This window comes from Panthera pardus, unplaced genomic scaffold, assembly GCF_024362965.1.
Source record: "Panthera pardus isolate Hobbes unplaced genomic scaffold, ASM2436296v1 HiC_scaffold_27, whole genome shotgun sequence".
Taxonomy (NCBI): domain Eukaryota; kingdom Metazoa; phylum Chordata; class Mammalia; order Carnivora; family Felidae; genus Panthera; species Panthera pardus.
In genome coordinates, this window is record NW_026526843.1 from 92713355 (window position 1) to 92735711 (window position 22357).

The window sequence follows — 22357 nt, forward strand, 5'->3', positions numbered from 1 at the left end:
GGCTTGGAAACAATCTCTAAACTTGAAAATAGTAGAACAGAAATTTCCAAAACAGAAAAGATAAGAGAAAAAAGACTGAAAAAAAAATCCAAGAACTGTGGGACAAGTACACAGGGTAACATATGCATAATGAGAATATCAGAAAGTGGAAGTAAAGACAGGAATAGAAGCAATATCTGAAGCAATAATGACTGAGACTTTCTCCAGTAAATGTCAGATACCAAATCAGAGATTCAGGAAGCTCAGAGAACACCAAGCAGGATAAATGCTAAAACAACAAACAAGTAACATGTAGGCAATCATTGTCAAACTGCAAATATCAAAGATAAAAAATATTGAAAGCGGGGGGGGGGGGGGGGGGAGGGGGAAACACCTTGCCTCTAGAGGAGCACAGGTAAAAATTACAACCAACTTTCTCTCAAGCACCACACAAGCAAGAGAGTAAAGTGAAACATTCATTAGTGTTGAGAGAAAAAACACACACCAACACAATTTTGTACCCTGAAAAATTATTTTTCGAAAAGGAAGGAGAAATAAAGACTTTCTCAAACAAAAATTGAGGAAATTTTTTTGCCAAGTACATCTGCCTGGCAAGATATGTTAAAAGAAGTTTAGGGAGAAGGAAAATAATATAGGTCTGATATACATAAAGAAAAAAACATAAAAAATTAATAAAGTAAAACTAAAAAACTTTAATTTTTCTTATTCTGAATTGCTCTAAAAGATGATTTGTTCAAAATAGCGACAATGCATTCAATTATGAGCGGTTATATATATAATATGCTTATGAGAACTGATATGAATGACAACAATGATACAGGCATGGGAAAGATAAATTTGGAATATTCTGTTATTATAAGGTACTTGAATTACCCATGAAGTGGCACAGTATTATTCAAAAGTAGAATTGGAGTAGTTGGAAATATGCATTTTGCAAAAGCTAGGGCAACCACTAAAAAAATCTTTTAAAGAGCATAATTAATATGCAAGGAAATGAGAGAAAATGGAATCATAAAATGCTCAATTAAAACCACAAAAGATACTGGGGTGCCTGGGTGGCTCAGTTGGTTAAGCATCCAACTACTGATTTTGGTTCAGGTCATGATCTCACTGTTCGGGGGTTGGAACCCCACATTGGGCTCCACGCTGACAATGTGGAACCTGTTTGGGATTTTTCTCTCTCTCCCCCTCCCGCCCTCTCAAAAACAAACTTTAAAAAAAAAAACACAAAAGGCAAAAAAAATGTGGAAGATAAGAACAAGGGCAACAAATACAAACCAGTAACAATACGGTAGATATGAATCCAACAATGATCTAAATATACCAATTAAAAGACAGAGAATGTCAGAGTGGATAAAAAACAAAACCCAATTAAATGCTATCTATAAGAAAACCATTTTAACTACAAAGAGACATATTGATTAGAAGTAAAGGGATGGTTATATTAACTAGAATTTAAATAAAAATTTGAAAATAAATAAATAAATAAAAACAAAGGGACAGAGAAAGATATACCATGCTATCAACCAATCAAAAGAAAGCAGGAGTAGCTTATGTGAATTTCAGATACAGTAGACTCAGGGCAAAGAAAGTTATCAGAGATCAAGAGGATCATTACATAATGATAAAGGGGTCAATTCTCCAAGAATACAAAACAATCCGTAACGTGTATGCACATAACAATGGGATGTCAAACTATATGAGGCAAAAACTGTCACAACTGTAAGGAGAAATAGAATAATCTCCTATTATAGTTGCAGACTTCAATACCCTTCTAACAGAAATGGAGAGACTAGGCAGGCAAAAATTCAGTAAGTACATAGTTGAACTCAACAGCACTATCAATCAATTGGATATATTAATATCTACAGACTACTTCATCCAACAGCAGCAGAATTCATGTTTTTCTCCAGTTCAATGGAATATGCACCAAGACAGACCACATCCTATGACATTAAAAATACCTTAACAAATTTAAAATAATAGAAATCATTCAATGTCTATTCTCAGACTACAATGGAATTAAACTAGAAATCAATAACAGTAAGATAACTGAAAAATCTCAAAATACAAAGCAATTAAGCACCTTACTTCTAAATAACACACGGATCAAAGAACTCTCAAGAGAAATTAACAATATTTTTAACTAAATGAAAATGAAAATACCACTTATCAAATACTGTGAGATGCAGTGAAAGGAGTGCTTAGAGGGAAATTTACAGCATTGAATATATATATTAGAAAAAAAGTTCTAAAATCAACCATCTAAGCTTCCACCTGAGAAAACTAGAAAAAGGGCAAATTAAAAGCAAAAAGATAATAAAAATTAGATAGCAATTAAATGGAAAACAAGAAATCAATAGAGAAAAAAAAAACAAAACCAAAACCTGATTCTCTGAAAAGATAAAATCAATAAACCACTAGCCAGGCTAAGAGAAGACACAAATTACAGTATCAGAAATGAAAGAAGAGACATCACTACAGATCACATGGACATTAAAAGGTTAATAAAGGATTATTATGAACAAATCTATGTCTATGAATGTGCTAACCTATACGAATTGAATGGATTCCTTACAAGATACAATCTGCCAAAACTCACACAAGGAAAAAATAGACAATATGAACAGGCCTATATCTATTTAAAAAAATGAATCCATAATTAATAACCTTCCAAAACAGAAAGCAGTAAGACCAGATGGACTCATCTGTGAATTCTATCAAACACTCAAGGAAACATTATACCAATTCTCTACAACCTCTTCCAGAAGACAGAAACCAAGAGAATATTCCTTTCTCATGAGGCCAGAATTACCCTAATACCAAAACCAGGCAAAGACATTACAAGAAAACTATAGACCAATATCACTCATGAATATATCATGCAAAAATAACAAAATATTAGCAAATAAAATCCAACGACGTATAAAAAGAATTACAGAGGCATCTAGGTGGCTCAGTTGGTTAAGTGTCCAACTTGATTTCAGCTCAGGTCATGATCTCACTATCATGAGATCAAGCCTTGTGTTGGGCTCTGCACTGACAGCCCAGAACCTACTTGGGATTCTCTCTCCCCCTCTCTCTGGCCCTCCCTCACTCTCACTGTCTCAAAATAAATAAATAAACTTAAAAAATTTTTTAATTAAAATAAAACAAAAAATGGTTATACACCATGACCAAGTGAGATTTATCTCAGGTATGCATGGTTGTTTCAACAAAGACTAATTAATGTAATCCATTACATCAACATGCTAAAACAGAAAAATCATATGATTATACCAATAGATGCCAAAAAAGTATTTGACAAAATTTAGATCCCATTCATGGCTAAAACAAAGAAACAAAAATAACCTCTCAGTAAATTAGGAATAGAGAGGTTCTCAACTTGTTAAGAACACCTTAACAAAAAACATACACCTAACATCATACCTAATAGTGAAAAACTCAAAATTTTCCCACTATCAGGAACAAGACAATAATGTCCCTCTCACCACTCCTTTTCAACACCATACTGGAAGTCCTAACTAATGCAGTAAGAAAAGTAAAAGTTATACAGATAGGGAAATAAATCAAACGGTCTTTGTTCCCAGATGACATTCTCATCAATATAGAAAATGCAGAAGAATCAACAAAAAATTCCTGGAACTAGTAAGAAATTATAGCAATGTTGTATAAGATTAATATATAAAAATTAATCAGTTTCCTATATACATCAATAAGTCAGTGGAATTTGAAATTAAAAATACACTACCATTTACATCAGCACCCTTAAAATGAGTTATGTATAAACCTAACAAAGTATGTACAGAATCTTTAAGGAAAACTTCAAAACTGTGATGAAAGATATCAAAGAAGAACTACATAAATGGAGAAATATTTCATGTTCATGGATAGAAGGACTCAATATTGTTGAGATGTCAGCTCTTTCCAAATTGACCAATAGTTTCAACATAATCCTAATCAAAATCTAACAAGTTATTTGGTGGATAATGACAATCCTACTCCAATATTTATATGGACAGGCAAAAGACCTAGAACAGCCAACTCAATATTAAAGGAGAATAAAGTCACAAGACTGACACTACCTTATTTACAGATTTATTAAAAGGTACAGTAATCAAGACTGCGGTATTGGTAAAGAATACTAAGACATGAATGGAATAGAAAAGAGAGCCCAGAAATAGATCCAGACAAATACAGTCAACTGTTGACAAAGGAGTAAAGGCAATACAATGGAACAGACAGTCCTTTCACCAAATGACCTGGAACAACTGGACATCCACTTACGCACACACAAAAAAGAATCTAAACACAGATTTTCCACCCTTCCCAAAATTTAACTCAAAATGGATCATAGACTAAATGTAAAATGCAAAACTGTAAAACTCCTAGAAGATAACACAGAAGAAAACCTAATTGACCTTGGGTATGGTGATGACTTTTAAATACACACTAAAGGCATGATCTGTGGGAAGAAGTCATTGATAAGTTGGATTTCATTAAAATTAGAAATTTCTGCTCTGTGAGAGGCAATGTCAAGAGGACAAGGCACAGACTGAGAGAAAAGATTTCCAAAAAAGACATGTGATGGAGCATTATCCAAAGAACTCCTAAAACAATAAGAAAATGAACAACCTGATTAAAAAATGGGCAAGGGACCTAAAAAGAAACCTCATCAAAGAAGATAAACAGCAAGTAAACATATGAAAAGATGTCCAATAGGGCGCCTGGGTGGCTCTGTCGGTTAAGCATCCGACTTTGGCTCAGATCATGATTGATCTCACAGTTTATGAGTTTGAGCCCCACGTCCAGCTCTGGGCTGATGGCTCGGAGTCTGGAGCCTGCTTTGGATTCTGTTTCTCCCCCACTCAAGCTCTGTCTCTGTCTCTCTCACAAAAATAAATAAACATTTAAAATAATTTAAAAAAAAAAGAAAAGATATTCAATACCATATGTCATTAGTGAATTCCAAATGAAAACAATGAAATACCCCTACATACTTATCTGAATGGCTAAAATCCAAAACACTGACAAAACTAAATGCTGGTAGAAATGTGGAGCAACAGGAATTCTCATTGTGAGGGAGAATGCAAAATGGTACAGCCATTTTGAAATACAGTCTGGCTGTTTCTTACAAAAGCAAACATACTGTTAAAATAGGATCCAGCAATTGTCCTCCGTAGTATTTACCCAAAGGAGTTAAAAACTCATGTCCACACAAAAACCTGCACACAGATGTTTAGAGCATCTTTAAAATCACAATTGCCAAAGCCTGGGAGGAACCAAGATGTCTTTCAGTAGATTGATGGATAAATAAATTGTGGTGCATCCTGACAATGGAATGTGAATCAGCACTAAAAAGAAATGAGCTATCAAGCCATGCAAAGACATGGAGAAACCTTAATTACATACTACTAAGTGAAAGAAGCCAATAGGAAAAGGCTACATACTATGATTCCAACTATATGACATTATGGAAAAGGCAAAACTATGGAGACAGTAAAAAGATCAGCGGTTGCCTGGGGACAGAAGAGGTTGGGGCGGGTGGTGGCGGGGAGGAGGTGAGGTAGTGAGGTAGATAAATAGAATACAGAATTTTTTTAGGGCAGTGAAACTATTCTGTATGATACCACAGTAGTAGATACAGTCATTAAACATTTGTTCAAACCCACAGAGTAACATTTGTTCAAACCCACTGAGAGTAAACCTTAATTTAAACTATGGACTTCAGATGATAAAAATGTGTCAAAGCAAGAATGGGGTGCCTGGGTGGTTCAGTCAGTTAAGCACCCAAATCTTGATTTCTGCTCAGGTCAGGATCCCAGGGTCATGGGATCCAGCCCTGCATGGGGGCTCCATGATGAGCTTAAATCCTGCTTAAGATTCTTTCTTTCTTTCTTTCTTTCTTTCTTTCTTTCTTTCTCTCTCTCTCTCTCTCCCCCCCCCACCTCTGTCCCTCCTCCCCACCCCCCTCCACCCTGCTTGTGCTCCTGAGTGTGCACGCTCTCCTGCGCGCTCTCTCTCTCTCCCTAAAATAAAAAACAAAATGTGTCAATGTAAGTTCATCAATTGTAACAAATGTACCTCTGTGTTGCAGGATGTTGATGTGGAGGAGGTTGTTTGTGTCTAGGGACAGGGGGTATATGGGAACTCTCTGTATGGTATGCTTAATTTTGCTGTGAACCTAAAGTCCTCTAAAAGTAGTTCATTAATATTTTTTTAAAGCAAAGGAGTGTCCTCTTCTCTTTCCTTGTAATGATTTGATCCATTCCCAGAGCTTCCTGTCTACACATACCTCTCTCCTGAATTCCACCCACATATCAAAGTCATCTTGAACTCAGCATACACAGTACTGAACTTTTTATTCATTTATTTATTTTAGATAAAGCACACTCAGGAGCAAGGGAAAGGGGCAGAGGGATGGAGAGGGGGAGGGGGAGAGGGAGGGAGGGAGGCAGGGGAGGGGATGGGGAGGGCAAGGGCTAGGGCGAATCTCAAGCAGGCTCCATATTCAGCACAGAGCCAACAAGGGACTCAATCCCACAACCCTGGGATTATGACCTGAGCCAAAATCAAGAGGCACTCAACCCAGTGAGCCACCCAGGTGCCTCCATACTGAATTCCTGATCCTCCTTCTCTCAGTTTCTCCTCCTACAATCTTCCACATCTCACTAAATGGCTACTCCATCCTTCCAATTGCTCAGATCAAAATCTTGGACTCATCTTTTGTCACATTCCCCTTCCAATTTTACTTACAATTAAGTGAGCATTATTGTGATTACTGTGACACTGATGTTTGAGAACCACTGTGTTAAGCCACCTGTTTTAGATAATAGGAGGGATCTACAAATACAGAACTAGAGTTTGAACAGTGTAGGAGATGTCAATACAACCACATTTTAAAAAAATTTTTAACGTTTTATTTGTGAGAGAGAGAAAGAGACAAAGTGTGAGTGGGGGAGGGTCAGAGAGAGAGGGAGACACAGAATCCAAAGCAGGATCCAGGCTCTGAGCTGTCAGCACAGAGCCCAAAGCAGGGCTTGAATTCCACAAACTGCAAAATCATGACCTGAGCTGAGGTCGGACTCCTAACCAACTGAGTCACCCAAGTGCCCCAATACAATCACATTTTGGAATTAACTGCTACTGAAATTATATTTCTCATAAGAAATGGCAATTACAAATAACAATAGTACATGGGGCACCTGGGTGGCTCAGTCAGTTAAGCATCGACTTCAGCACAGACTCAGGTCATGATCTCACTGTTAGTGTGTTCGAGCCCTGCATAGGGCTCTGTCCTGACAGTTCAGAGCCTGGAGCCTGCTTCAGATTCTGTGTCTCCCTCTGTCTCTCTGACCCTCCCCCGCTCACACTCCATTTCAATCTCTCAAAAATAAATAAACGTTGAAAAAATTTAAAAAAAACAAATAACAATAGTACCTTTTTTAGGGCAATTAGTATGTGTTAAACATTATAAACTGTAATATTCCTGACCTCACTTACCATGTAAATATTATAACCATTATTTTTATAAATGAAGAAACTGACAAAGAAGTTTAACAAATGCCTCCATATTCCATGCCCTTGATGATCATATTGTATCCTGCATAGAGTGGGAAAGAGAGTCTTGGACAGACCCTAAGAAGATGGCTCAGTGGAAGTGGCTGGGGTTGTCTCGACAAAGAATGAGAGGAAAAAAATAGAAATATGAAGAGGAACTCTAGGTGAAGAAAGTTTAAGAAGGAAGACTTGGGGCTCCTGGGTAGCTCAGTCAGTTAAGTGACTGACTCTTAATTTGGGCTTAGGTCATGACCTCACAGTTTGTGGGATGGAGCCCCAAGTAGGGCACGGAGCCCACTTGCAATTCTCTCTCTCCCTCTCTCTCTGCCCCTCCCCCTGCTCACAAACTCTCTCTCTCAAAATAAATAAATAAACTTAAAAAAAAAAAGGAAGCCTTAACCACATTGGTTTGGAGTATCTTTTTCAGTAAGCGAGTCTAAAGGCCACAAAGGATGTACGTAGAACTTTGTTTATTTTTGAGAAAGAGAGCTCATGCGCACATACATGAGTGTGAGCAGGAGATGGGCAGAGGGGAGGGAGAGAGAGAATCCCCAGCAGGCTCCACACCTGCCTAACCAGCTGAGCTACCCAGCAGCACCCCCCAACCTTTTTTGGCAGAGCTTTTTTTTAATGTTTATTTATTTTTGAGAGAGAGAAGGAGGGGCAAAGAGAGAAGGAAAGAGAGAATCCCAAGCACTGATAGCGCACAGCCCGATGTGGGGCTCCAACTCAAGAAACATGAGATCATGACCTGATCCAAAATCAAGAGTCGGTAGCTTAACCGACTGAGCCACCCAGGTGCCCCTGTAGAACTTCTTTTAAAAAGTTTCATGGACTCTACTCATCCTCTCTGAGACCCAAGGTTTTCTCATAAAAACCAGGTACTAACTTGAAGTGTTTGGGGGTGAACGATGGTTAACATTATTATTTTTTTTTAAGTGACAGAAAGAAAAACTTCACATTTAGATCAAGAGGGAACAAAATGAAAGGAGTAAAATAGAAGTCAGTTATCCGCTTTGCTGGGATGAGACAGACTAACCAAGTAGCCCATCTTGACTCATTTTCAGACTCGTGTCAATTCTATTCACTTTTAAACTGAGTGATCATTTTGTTCATGATATTGTCTCCAGTCAGTAAATCCACTGAGGAGATGAAAGCTAGGTAGGGGGTGATGAGCTTGAGTGGTAGAGAGCAAAGGGAAGGTAATTCCTTTCAAGAGCCAAAGGTGACTGTAAAGACAATGATGCTGGTAGACTTAAGACAGATGTCAAAAACAGGCTGCAGAAATAGTGGGGCCAAGCCTATTGAGAGTACTACAACATGAAGAGGCCCACTAGCTAAATGTTCAAACCACGGTAAGATTTGTAAGTATTCCTTCTAAACACAACTGTTTAGACTCTCTAATTGGTCTAATAGGTTAGTTTCTTTAGTTACATTATTAGCCTTCAGAGGATACCATCTGGCCAGCTTGATTCACTCGCAAATTCCTAAATTACAGCAGTACCCAGTTAGTGTCTTTCTATAAAAGATTAATCTTCAGTTTTATGTTGGACTTTTCACTAGTTTCAGTATCAGAAGCTGACCTGTTTTAAATTTTGCCCTTTTCTGATGCCTATTTTGCCTATATTTGCAAAGCTTTTCCACCTCTTTTAGAAGGATAAACCAGACTAATAAATGGGGACTTATTGCCACACTTTTTCTTATCCACATTCCAAATAATGTCGTTCAATTACATATAATTTCAGTATTCGGCATTTCTTTTATTATCCCATTAACTTTACACAATATGAATTATCTTCTAACAGCATTTATTAACATCTACATGTAAGTGCATTTATTAGGCACTTAATACATACCCAGCAGCCCTAGGTTTTGGGGTAGCACAGAAGACTGAGGTTCTAGTTCCAAGAGAGAAATAAGACCAGTGGTATTAGTTTAACAGAAAAGAGGGCGATTAATTCATTCTGGGAGAGTTTGCAAATTTTTCCAAGAAAAATTTGGGCTGAGTCTGAAAGGATGAACAAGGGTTCATTAAGCACTGGAAAAGGAAAAGGTATCCCTAACACCTCCCTCCCCAAAATTGGTAATGTTCATGGAATTTAACTTAAAATAACAGGAAAAAGAAAGAGTAAAATGACAACACATGAAGAAATCCTGTTCACTTCGGAGGGGGTGCCTTTAAACACTTTAGATCTGAAAGTTAAATGTTTATAAAACAGGATTCACAATCAAGGGAAAGGGGTGGAGGAGGAAGAAGTTGTTTGTTTTGTTGTATTAAGTTAAACAGATGAGTAAAAAAATCAACATTTATGCTTGAAAACACACATACTACTTTTCATAAAGACTCTAATTTTGCAAATGAAAGCCCTGGAACCTTATCCAATACTACAGTATTTGCCCTAATGTTTTATATTCCCAATATCATTCGTAAGGGTTCTAAAGTGAGTCTATCCAAGAACTTGGCAACACCTCCACACACACACATCCGATAATTCCCTCTTGATTGAAACAATCAACAGCACCCTAATCTCCTCACTTCCCCTGACTTGCACACCTTCACATCCTTCAAAGTCTGGCTTTATTTATACTATGACTACCAGAAGGCATTAATTTAGCTCTAAGTTTTGACACTCCACCTCTTCACCCTTTCGTTCAATTATTTCCTCTTCGATTTCATTAGTTTCGTTTTTCTCCTGAAGGGACGCTTAGAAAATACATCAGCAGCACAGTTACAAAACCAACGGCTGCAGCCAGAGTCCGAACACACACTGATTTCCAATCATATCCCTCTTGAGGCTGTTCTTACCACTGATCAAAATCAGCGGACCAGGAAGAAGGAAAAAGCTGAGGCAGGAAGGTTGTTCCCTTCCTTCCACTCCCTCCACGCCGGCCCCCGCCCCCGTCCCCCAGGACCACACCGCGACCTCGTACGCGCCCCCCTCCCACCGACCCGCCCCCGCTGTCACCCGCCACTGCCTAGAAAACAGTCATAGCCTTTGTTAAAAAGTCCATGAGCACAATGTACCAGAAGACGGACACATTCCCGGAGGCGGGGTGAAGGAAAGTCACACGAACGCCACGCCCTCCTTGGCACTAGCCAGGGGCGAGAGCCTACCTTCCCCAAATCCTCTCCCCCCAAACCCGGAACGTTCCTGGCAACTCCGCACTCTGAGAGGCGGGGCGGGGGAAGGGATGGGCCCGGGACGCCGCTCAGGGGCACCCAGAAGGGGATACTGAACTTGAAGCTGGGACACCCTCCAGCGCCCTTGGCGAGCCTCCCGGTCCTGCCAAGCCTGAGTAAGGACTTCAGTCTCTAGAGCCCTTTCCTCCTATTTTTCTCCTCACACAAACCCTCACCCACTCCCGCCACCACGTACTCCGCTCCCCACGCGGCCGGAGCTGGACACTCTTAGGCAGCGCGGCTAACTCCCTCTGCCTCACGTCCGGCCAATTTCTCTTCCCGGGACCGAAGATTCCCCGGGCAGTCACCCGCACACTCCCCGAATCTTGCCGGGATGTTCGGCGCGAACCTGGTTCCCCAGCCACAATCCCGGCGCCAACACCTCACTTACCGCGCGCTCCGCGCCGCTACTCTGCGCTCTGCGAGCCTCCAGCCGCGCCTGCGCGCTCCCACTGCTGCCGAACCTACCAGGAACCAGGAGCCGAAGGGAATGATGGTGGGAAGCGGCGGGGGCGGGGCCCGGGCCGGGTTAGGAGAGGAGAGGCGTGGCCAGGCGGGGTGGGAAACCGAGGGGCGGAGCCGCGGCTGCCTGGGTCCGGAAAACCGAGTGCTCCGGGCACTGGGCTGGAGTTTTCCACTCTTGAGGTCTGTTTATAACACAGGCAGAGAAGTTGTCGAGTCCTCTCGGTGCACCCCCACACTCATCCTCAAGAAAGCCCGTTTGGCGCGAGGCCAAGCTAGTCAGTCCCCGGGGGCCACCACGCCTCTCCCTGGAGCCACCTTGGATCCTTCCTAGCTAGCCTTTTACCCTTTTGCACGCCTATCTCCCCACATATTATCCGCCCTCCAGAGGTGAGGAATTTAGGGATATCTCATGCACAGACCTCCTGTGCAGTGTATCCTCGTTAACGTGACTCTGCTGTGTGCCAGCCCAGAATGTAGTGGGTGATTATCCAACTAGAGACAGCTGTTAAGGCTCAGCCCTTTCCCTGAGAACTGTTGCTGCTGTTTCTGCACTTTCGGTGACAATAATCCGCTTTTTCTTAAAAAGAGAGTTGAATAAGCCTACCCAAATATCTTGGGAAGAAGAACACGGGTTCTCAAATAAGACGCATCTTTGACCCTACTTTTTAGGTAGCACCTTAGAATTTGAGCCTTCTAAAAGCCTGTCTACAAACAGAATTTTCGGCCTGTGTTGTGTGGACTTTGCCCTAATGGTTTCAGGTTTTATGGCATTTAGCATTTTAAGAAGCCTAACTTGATTATTATTCCATGCTGCATGCGTGCTTAGTTTTAAGTTCTATGCTTTTCTATTTAGAGTCTGGTCAGCTGGGGTATCTCACGTGCCTTCAGATCAGCTATTAAAACAAACACACCTGAGTGAACCCAACATGAATTGTCCTGTGGGCCTAAAGTGATATATTCCAAATTACTTTTCCTTTCTTCTTTTTACTTTAGTTATGATAGAACTGAGAAACATTTGGCTTATTAAGAATAAAAGAATTGTCACAAGGCCACACCCCTAGTCCTGCCTAGCAACTGTTTTGACTGTGATGGCAGCATTTTTGGGGAGAGTCTGGTAATTGCCCTTAGAGATCTGAATATCCTGAAATTCTCCCCATTAACCTTTGTGGTCCTTCCATTTGTGTATTTTACAAACCAGACCTTCTTGAACTCATTTCTATTTTGCATTTGTCAAATAAGTACAGGAGGATTGTAGTGAGGACATATTACAGGAGGGTATGTACATTGGTAAACATAAACACAGACTGTAGGATGAATAAATCTGTGAATGCCTGGAAATGGACTTTGTCCTATTCATTTCACTAATGTTTCACGTACAGAAGGTGCCCCCAAAAAACCACTGGGTTAATAAAGGTAATTTTTGCATTCTTAATAGATGTGTATATATGTTCACAAACTTTCATTCAATTATGGGTTTATTTTCTTATTTTGTGTCTGAGTTTGTCAGGATATTTTGATTAAAGCGACCAAAAGTAAAATGAAGTATCTTAGGCAAAAAAGAGAAAGTTATTGTGTAACCCAAACTGTGAAGGGGTAAGTCTATGATTGGCTTTAAGAATAAATAGAACAGGGGCACCTGGGTGGCTCAGTTGGTTAAGCGTCCGACTTCAGCTCAGGTCACGATCTCGCGGTCCGTGGGTTCGAGCCCCGCATCGGGCTCTGGGCTGATGGCTCAGAGCCTGGAGCCTGCTTCTGATTCTGTGTCTCCCTCTCTCTCTGCCCCTTCCCCGTTCATGCTCTGTCTCTCTCTGTCTCAAAAATAAATAAACGTTGAAAAAAAAAAGAATAAATAGAACAAGTAACGGGAACGCTTCAAATTCCAGGTTAGGCTCTCAACCCAGCCTCTCTGGACAGGGTCATTCCTTTGGAACCTCTGAAAGGCATGTTCTGCAGGCTTAGAACCGTGGTCTCTGATAAACTGTGGGCTCACTGTGGGCTCACACCTGTCACGTTGTTACCAGACAGAATGGGCCTCTCTTCCCTCAGTTCCAATTTTTAGAACACCAGATAAGGAGCATGATTGGGTAAGATGAAGTAAAATAACCATTCTAGGAGAAAAAGTATATCTATGACATAATAATGACACCCCCAGGGGTGCCTGGGTGGCTCAGTCGGATGAGCATCCCACTCTTGATTTCAGTTCAGGTCATGATCTCACAGTTCGTGAGCATCAGGTTCTGCACTGATCATGTGGCCTGCTTGAGATTCTCTCTCTCTGTCTCTCTCTGCCCCTCCTCACTTGCTCTTGCTCTAAATAAATAAATAAATAAATAAACAAACAAATCAATCTTAAAAAAAGAAAAAAGAATGGCACCCCCAGTAGAACCACAGTTGGAGGACAAGATAAAAACAAAGTGTGGGGGGAAGATGCTATTTTTGGAACAAGAGAAAAGTTGCTGGACAGATTTTTTTTTTTTTAAAGTTCACCATGGAACAACTGCATAAGAAATACAGCCTTGAAGTTATCTTTTACCTCTCTCTCTTATTCAAGTATTAACCATTCTTAATAATAGTTTTCTGTGGCTGCTGTAAAAAAATAACCACAAACTTTAGTGGCTTAGCACAACACAAATTTATTATAGCTCCAGAGGTCAGAAGTCTGAAAAGGGTCACACTGAGCTAAAATCAAGGTGTCAGCAGAGTTGAATTCCTTTATGGAATTTGTGGTTCTAGGGAGAATCCTTCTTGACTTGTCCACATTTTAGAGGCAACTTCCTTGGTTTATGGCTCCCTTCCATCTTCAAAGCCAGCAATGACATTACTCTGATACACTGACAATTCTGCCTACCTCTTCCACATTTAAGGTCCCTTATGATTATATTGGGCCTGTCAGATAATCTCAAATAATCTTACTTTAAGTTGATTAGCAACCTTAATTCCATCTGTACCTTTAATTCCCCTTTGCCATGTAACATAAGACCACCTAGATCCTCAATGGTGGTCTGCCTCCTACTTATAATCGCATTCTTACTCGTGGCTTCTGTGAGGTACCACTGCATTCTCATAAGAATGTCTTATTTAACTGAAGCTAGTTCAAATTATTTTCTCTTGCATAAACTCCAAAATGTTCTAAGTAATACATGATGTGAGCTTAATTTTCATCCAGTTATTGTTTTATGATACACCTCTTGTGTAAGAAGTAAGGCAAGTTTAGGAACCAAATGGTCAGAGTTGGTATTCCAGCTCTATTTCACTAGCACTGCATCTCCTGGTTATCCCATATTCTTCAACCACTCCTTCCTCTTAATATTTACTCAAAGGCCCAGAGGGGCCTCACAAGTTACCGCAGCCTAATCCTCATTCAATACTTCAGTCTCCCTGAGACACACCAGTTGGGTATAGAGCTAGTTCTCAGCTTAACTGATATCAAATAAATCTTAACGACTTGCCAATCGAAACTCTAGCCCTCAGCCTTCTCCTCATCTTCAGATCTATAGTTACAGCTGATGAATGGATAATTCCTCCTCAATTTATAAGACACAAAACTCAATTTTTCTTCTGCCTTTCCTTCTGCATTTTCTTTCCTTCTTAATGAAACCACCATGCATCCCATCACATACATTAGAAATAGTAAAGTCACCCATGATCCCTTATTTTTTAAATATTTATTGATTTTGTGAGAGAGAGAGAGAAAGAGAGAGAATCCCAATGCAGGGCTCCATCTCACAAACTGTGAGACCATGACCTGAGCCGAAATAGAGAGCCAGTCGCTCAGCTGACTGAGCCATCCAAGCACCCCACCCATGATCCCTTCTTTTCTATCCTCAGTTGTTGATTCACTCTACCTTGTATATGTCTCACATCTTAATCCTTCTGTCCTGCCTGATTCATCATTAATCGCCTGACCTACAACATGGTCTCCCAACTAGTTTCCCTGTCTTTAGTTTCTTCCAAATCCAATCCACCCTTCTGAATTCCACAAGATAGCTTTATAAAAACAAATATGATTAAGCCACTGTATTTCTTAAAAACATTTCATGACTCCTACCCACTTTAACATAAAAGGTAAGCTCCCTAAGCACAATCAAGTTTTCTAATTGTTTGGCTCTAGCGCATCTTTGCAAACTCACACCCCAACCCATCATATACATGATAAGCTACTCTCTATATTTACCTTATACTCTCATGCTGGTAGGACTTTTCTATTCTCTCTGTATGGCAGACACATTTTTAAAGATCCAGCTCAAAATACAGCCAATATGTAAAGTCTTCCTAGTGCCACAGCATGCAAAGTAAATTAGTTATTTCCACTCACCTTGCTATCACAGTACTTGTATCCCCCTTATTCTTAACGCTTATGTCTTAATTCATTTATGCCTGAATCTCCCTCTGTACTGAGAACTCTTTGAGAGGAGGGGCAGTACAGCTCTGACATTAATCACAAAGCCTAACACATACAAGATTAGAAAAACATTCTTGTAGAAAAAAAGGAGAAGAAATATAGGGAAGGAAGGAGATTCCATGCTGTTTTCTGTTTATGACTTGCCCAACTTTTTAAAAATCCCATATGTTAAGTCATTTCATTTATTAGTGCTCCAATTTCCAATTCAATAGTTTATCTCCAACACCTGTTTCAAGAATTGGCTCAAGAAGCAACTGGGTGGCTCAGTAGGTTGAGTGTCCAACTTTGGCTCAGGTCATGATCTCGTGGTTTGTGAGTTCGAGCCCCATATTGGGCTCTGGGCTTGGAGCCTGGAGCCTGCTTCAGATTCTGTGTCTCCCTCCCTCTCTGTCCCTCCCCTGCTGGCTCACTCACTCTCTCTCTCTCTCTCTCTCTCAAAAATAAACATTAAGAAAAAAGAATTGGCTCAAACACTGATGTCTACAGAGTGGAGGGATGCTCACTCTGAATGAATCCCTACTCTGACAAATCCTTTTCTTTTATTATTATTATTATTATTATTATTAATTTATATCCAAGTTAGTTAACATATAGTGTAATAATGATTTCAGGAATAGAATTTAGTGATTCATCACTTACATATAATAGCCAGTGCTTATCCCAGCAAGTGCCCTCCTTTATGCCCATCACCCATTTAGCCCATCTCTTCCCACCCAAAACCACTCCAGCAACTCCCAGTTTGTTCTCTGTATTTCAAGAGGCTTTTATGGTTTGTCTCCCTCCCTGTCTTTATATTATTTTTGCTTCCCTTCCTTTATATTCATCTGTTTTGTATCTTAAATACCACATATGAGTGAAATCATGATATTTGTCTTTCTCTGACTTATTTCTCTTAGTATAATACACTCTAGTTCCATCCACATTGATGCAAATGGCAAGATTTCATTCTTTTTGATCACCAAGTAATATTCCATTGTATATATGTACCAAACTTCTTTATCCATTCATCTGTTGATGGACATTTGGGCTCTTATCAAACGTTGGCTATTGTCAATAGCACTGCTATAAGTATTGGGGAATATGTGCCCCTTCGAAATAGCACCCCTGTATCCTTTGGATAAATACCTAGTAGGGCAATTGCTGGGTCATAGGGTAGTTCTATTTTTAATTTTTTGAGAAACCTCCATACTGTTTTCCAGAGTGGTTACACCAGTTTGCATTCCCCCCAGCAGTGCAAAAGGGTTCCTCTTTCTCCGCATCCTCACCCACATTTGTTGTTGACTGAGTTGTTAATTTTAGCCATTCTGACAGGTGTGAGGTAATATCTCATAGTGGTTTTGATTTGTATTTCCCTCATGAGTGATGCTGAACATTTTTTTCATGTGTCTTTTAGCCATCTGTATGTCTTCTTTTGAAAAGTGTCTACTCATGTCTTTTGCCCATTTCTTCACTGGATTGTTGTTTTTTTGGTGTTGAGTTTGGTAAGTTCTTTATAGATTTTGGATACTAATGCTTTATCTGATATGTCATTTGCAAATATCTTCTCCCATTCCATGGGTTGCCTTTTAGTTTTGCTGATTGTTTCCTTTGCTGTGCAGAAGCTTTTTATTTTGATGAGGTCCCAATGGTTCATTTTTGTTTTTGTTTCCCTTGTCTCTGGACACATGTCAAGTAAGAAGTTGCTGTGACTGAGGTAAAAGAGGTTTTGCCTGTTTTCTCCTCTAGGATTTTGATGGCTTCCTGTCTTACGTTTAGGTCATTCATCCATTTTGAGTTTATTTTGGGGTATGGTGTAAGATAGTGGTCCAGGTTCATTCTTGTGCATGTCTCTGTCCAATTTTCCCAGCACCATTTGCTGAAGACACTATCTTTTTTCCATTGGATATCCTTTCCTGCTTTGTCAAACATTAGTTGGCCATATGTTTGTGGGTCCATTTCTGGGTTCTCTATTTTATTCCATTGCATATGTGTCTGTTTTTATGCCAGTACCACACTGTCTGGATGATTACAGTTTTGTAATACAGCTTGAAGTCTGGAATTGTGATGCCTCCAGCTTTGGTTTCTTTTCAGAATAGCTTTGGCTATTCAGGGTCTTTTCTGATTCAATACAAATTTTAGGATTGTTTGTACTAGCTCTGTGAAGAATGCTGGTGTTATTTTGATAGGGATTGCATTGAATACATAGATTGCTTTGGGTAGTATCAACATTTTAACAATATTTGTTTTCCAATCCATGAGCATGAAATGTTTTTCCGTTTTTTTGTGTGTCTTCTTCGATTTCTTTCATAAGCTCTCTATAGTTTTCAGTGTATAGATTTTTCACCCCTTTGGTTAGGTTTATTACTAGGTATTTTATGATTTTTGGTGCAATTGCAAATGGGATTGATTCCTTGATTTCTCTTTCTGCTGCTTCATTACTGGTATATAGAAATGCAACCAATTTCTATACATTTATTTTATGTCTTACGACTTTGCTGAATTCATGGATCAGTTCTAGCAGTTTTTTGGTGTAATCGTTTGGGTCTTCCACATAGGGTATCATGTCATCTGCAAAGAGTGAAAGTTTGACTTTCTCCTTGGTGATTTGAATGCCTTTTATTTCTTTGTGTTGTCTAATTGCTAATGCTAGCACTTCCAACACTATGTTGAATAACAGTGGTGAGAGTGGACATCCTTGTTGTGTTCCTGACCTTAGGGAGAAAGCTCTCAGTATTTCCCCATTGAGGATGATATTAGCATTGGGTCTTTCATACATGGCTTTTAAGATCTTGAGGTATGATCCTTCTTACTTTCTTGAAGGTTTTTTTTATCAAGAAATGATGTATTTTGTCAAATGCTTTCTCTGCATCTATTCAGAGGATCATGTGGTTCTTATCCTTTCTTTTATTAATGTGACATATCACATTGATTGATTTGCAGATATTGAACCAGCCCTGCATCCCAGTAATAAATCCCACTTGACCATGGTGAATAATTCTTGTAATGTATTGTTGGGTCTGGTTGGCTAGTATCTTCTTGAGAATTTTTGCATCCATATTCATCAGGGAAATTGGTCTGTAGTTCTCCTTTTTAGTGGGGTCTTTGGTTTTGGAATCAAGGCAATGCTAGCTTCATGGAATGAGTTTGGAAGTTTTCCTTCCATTTCTATTTTTTGGAAGAGCTTCAGAAAAATAGGTGTTAACTCTTCCTTAAATGTTTGGTAGAATTCCCCTGGAAAGCCATCCGGCCCTGGACTCTTGTTTGTTGGGAGATTTTTGATTACTGAATCAATTTCTTTAGTGGTTATGGGTCTGTTAAAATTTTCTATTTCTTCTTGTTACAGTTGGTAGTTTCTATGTTTCTAGGAACTTGTCTATTTCTTCCAGATCGCCCAATTTATTGGCATATAATTGCTCATAAAATTCTCTTATTATTGTTCCTATTTCTGTAGTTTTGGTTGTGATCTCTACTCTTTCATTAGTGATTTTATTTGGGTCCTTTCTTTTTTCTTTTTGATCAGTCTGGCTAGGGGTATCAATTTTGTTAATTCTTTTAAAGAACTAGCTTCTGGTTTTATTGATCTGTTCTACTGGTTTTTTTTGTTGTTTTTTTGTTTTTGTTTTTGTTTTTGTTTTGTTTTGGTAAGCATTGATTTCTGCTCTAGTCTTTATTATTTCCTGTCTTCTGCTGGTTTTGGGCTTTCTTTGCTGTTCTTTTTCCAGCTCTTTAAGGTATAAGGTTACGTTTTGTATTTGAGACCTTTCTTCCTTCTTTAGGAATGCCTGGATTGCTATACACTTCCCTCTTAGGACCACCTTTGCTGAATCCCAGAGGTTTTGGGCTGCAGTATTTTCATTTTCATTGGCTTCGTGTACTTTTAAATTTCCTCTTCAGTTTCTTGTTTAACCCATTCATTATTTCATAGGATGTTCTTTAATCTCCAAGTATTCATGGTCTTACCAAATTTTTTCTTGTGGGTGATTTCGAGTTTCAGAGAGCTGTGGTCTGAAAATATGCAAGGTATGATCTTGATCTTTCTGTACTTGTTTAGGGCTGATTTGTGTCCCATTATGTGATCTATTCTGGAGAATATTTCATGTGCACTCAAGAAGAATGTGTATTCTGCTGCTTTAGGATGAAATTTTCTGAATATATCTGTTAAGTCCATCCAGTCCAGTGTGTCATTCAAAGCCATTGTTTCAGTTGACTGGGCATCCAACTTCGGCTCAGGTCATGATCTCAAAGTTTGTGAGTTTGAGCCTCACGTTGGGCTCTGTGCTGACAGCTCAGAGCCTGGAGCCTGCTTCGGATTCTGTGTCTCCCTCTCTCTCTGCCCCTCCCCCACTCATGCTCTGTCTCACAAAAATAAACATTAATTTTTTTTTTAAAAGCCATTGTTTCCTTGTTGATTTTTTGCTTAGATGATCTATACACTGCTGCAAGTAGACTGTTGAGGTTCCCCTACTATTATGGTATTGTTGTTAATGGGTTTCTGTATGTTTGTGATTAATTGATTTATCTGTTTGGGTTCTTCCACATAGGGGCATAAATATTTACAATTGCTAGATCTTCTTGATGGATAGACCCCTTAATTATGATATAATGCCCTTATTCATCTCTTGTTACAGTCTTTATTTTAAAATCTAGTTTTTCTAATATAACTATGGCTATACCACCTTTCTTTTGGTGACCATTAGCGTGATAGATGGTTCTCCATCCCCTTACTTTCAATCTGTAAGTTGTCTTTAGGTCTAAAATGGGTCTTTTGTAAGCAGCATATAGGTGGGTCTTGTTTTCTTAGCCATTCTGATACCCTATGTCTTTTGATTGGAGCATTTAGTCCATTGACATTTAGACTAATGAAAGATATGAATTTAGTGCCATTGTGTTGCCTGTAGAGTTGGAGTTTCTGGGGGTGTTAACTGGTCCTTTCTAGTCTTGGTTGCTTTTGGTCTATTTTGTTTTGTTTCATCTTTTTTCCAAAAAGTCTCCGTGAAATTTCTTCTAGGGCTGGTTTAGTGGTCGTGAACTCCTTTAATTTTTGTTTGTCTGGGAAACTCTTTATCTCCCCTATTTTGAATGACAGCCTTGCTGGATAAAGAATTCTTGGCTGCATATTTTTCCAATGTAGCACATTGAATATATCCTGCTACTCCTTTCTGGCCTGCCAAGATTCTGTGGATAGGTCTGCTGCGAACCTGATTCGTCTTCCCTTATAGGTTAGGGACTTTTTGTTCCCCTTGCTACTTTCATAATTCTTTCCTTGTCTGTATCTTGTGAAGTTGACTATGATATGCCTTGTTTATGGTCGGTTTTTGTTAAATCTAATGGGAGTTCTCTGTGCTTCTTGGATTTTGATGTCTATGTTCTTCCCCAGATTAGGAAAGTTTTCCACTGTAATTTGATAAAATAGTGAAAAATGGGAAAGAAAAGAAAGAAAAGAAACAAAGTACAAAAAAATTTAAAAATTAAAAAGTGCATATAATAAAATAGAATAAAATGAAATAAAGAATGTGAAATAGAATAAAAATTTTACAAAAAATAAGTAACATAGTAAAATTTTTTTTCAATTAAAAAAAAACAAAAGAAAAATAAATGTTTCTCTTTCTGTATCCAAGAAAAAGAAAGTGGGGGGGGGGGGGAAGAAAAAAAAACATTTAAACAAAGACAGAAGCAAAAATAAAGCATAACAAAAAAAAATCTAATAGATTAACCAGTGAAAAGAGTGAAACCCGAATGAAGTTACACAGTTTCTCCTAGAACTCAAACTATGAAGCCCTCTATAGTCTGTACACTAAGCTGGCAGAGAGGCTTGTGCTAGTTGGCTAGGGGATATGCTTGGAGGGCACAGTTGGGCGGGGCTTGGTTTACTAGCTCCGTTTTCCACTAGGTGGCGCTGGTTAGCTTACCGGAGTGGATCAGTGTGGTGCACATGCGTGGGCACATGTATGCTTGTGTGCGGGAGAGGTGGAAATGGCTCACCCAGCTTTCTAGTCCCTGGCACAGGAACTTTGCGCTCTCACCGACCTGTAGTCAAGCACCCCTTCTTTGTCTCAGGCCTCTGTTCACTCCCCACTTCACCACTGTCCATGTCCAAGCAGTCAACCTGCCAGGTGGCACCTCCCTCCAGGGTTTTATCTCAGATGGGGCTGTGTTTCAAAATCCCTTACTTCAGAGACCCCTGCAGCTTGGACCCACCCCGACTCTCTTGGGGAGGGTCTTGCTGACCAATGGCTGGGTGCTGACCTGCACCAGAAAATGTTTGTGCAATCACACAGTGGCAGAGATTATGGCAAATCACAACACACAGCCAGCACCAGGTTTCAGCATACTCTGATGTCTTTGTCCCATTACCAGCAAACGTGGTTGCTCTCTGGGGTCCGCTAGGACCTTTGCCTATGGGGGGGTGCTGTATGGCCTCTACCAAATGCTCTCCAATCAGAGGAACTGCTCCCCGTTTGGCACACAGACCCCTCAGACCTCGCTGCCTGCTCTTGGGGATTCACCCTGTTTCTTCACCAGAGCACTACCAGGCACTGAGCTCTGTAACTTCAGACTCTGTGCTCCACCATTTATAGAGTCCTGTAGTATTGAGACCCTCTCCTTTCTCTGTGTCAATGGTTTTGGGGAGCTGATTTCTTGTTCAGTTCCTTGTGTTTTCACTCTCTTTCTCTCCAGCTACTTTCAGGGGGATGTTTTTCCTGTATTCTCCAAGTGCACAGCACTCTGTCCCTCTTTATTTATCCTCTCTCTGCAAAAACAGCTCCCTA

General features: G+C 39.7%; 1 protein-coding gene across 3 annotated transcripts in view; it reads right to left on the bottom strand.

Annotated features, from left to right (window-relative positions):
• The window catches only part of PRRG1 (proline rich and Gla domain 1), a 315720-nt gene that overhangs the window by 127953 nt on the left and 165410 nt on the right, over positions 1-22357 (bottom strand). The window contains exon 1 of one of the 3 annotated variants that reach the window (XM_019438453.2): positions 11133-11246. The exons of 1 other annotated variant lie outside the window; for it this stretch is intronic. The gene's annotated coding sequence lies outside the window, so the exon portion shown is untranslated. Of the gene's footprint in view, positions 1-11049; positions 11247-22357 lie in introns of those variants that run through there. One more of the 3 variants, XM_019438454.2, reaches the window with a different exon arrangement.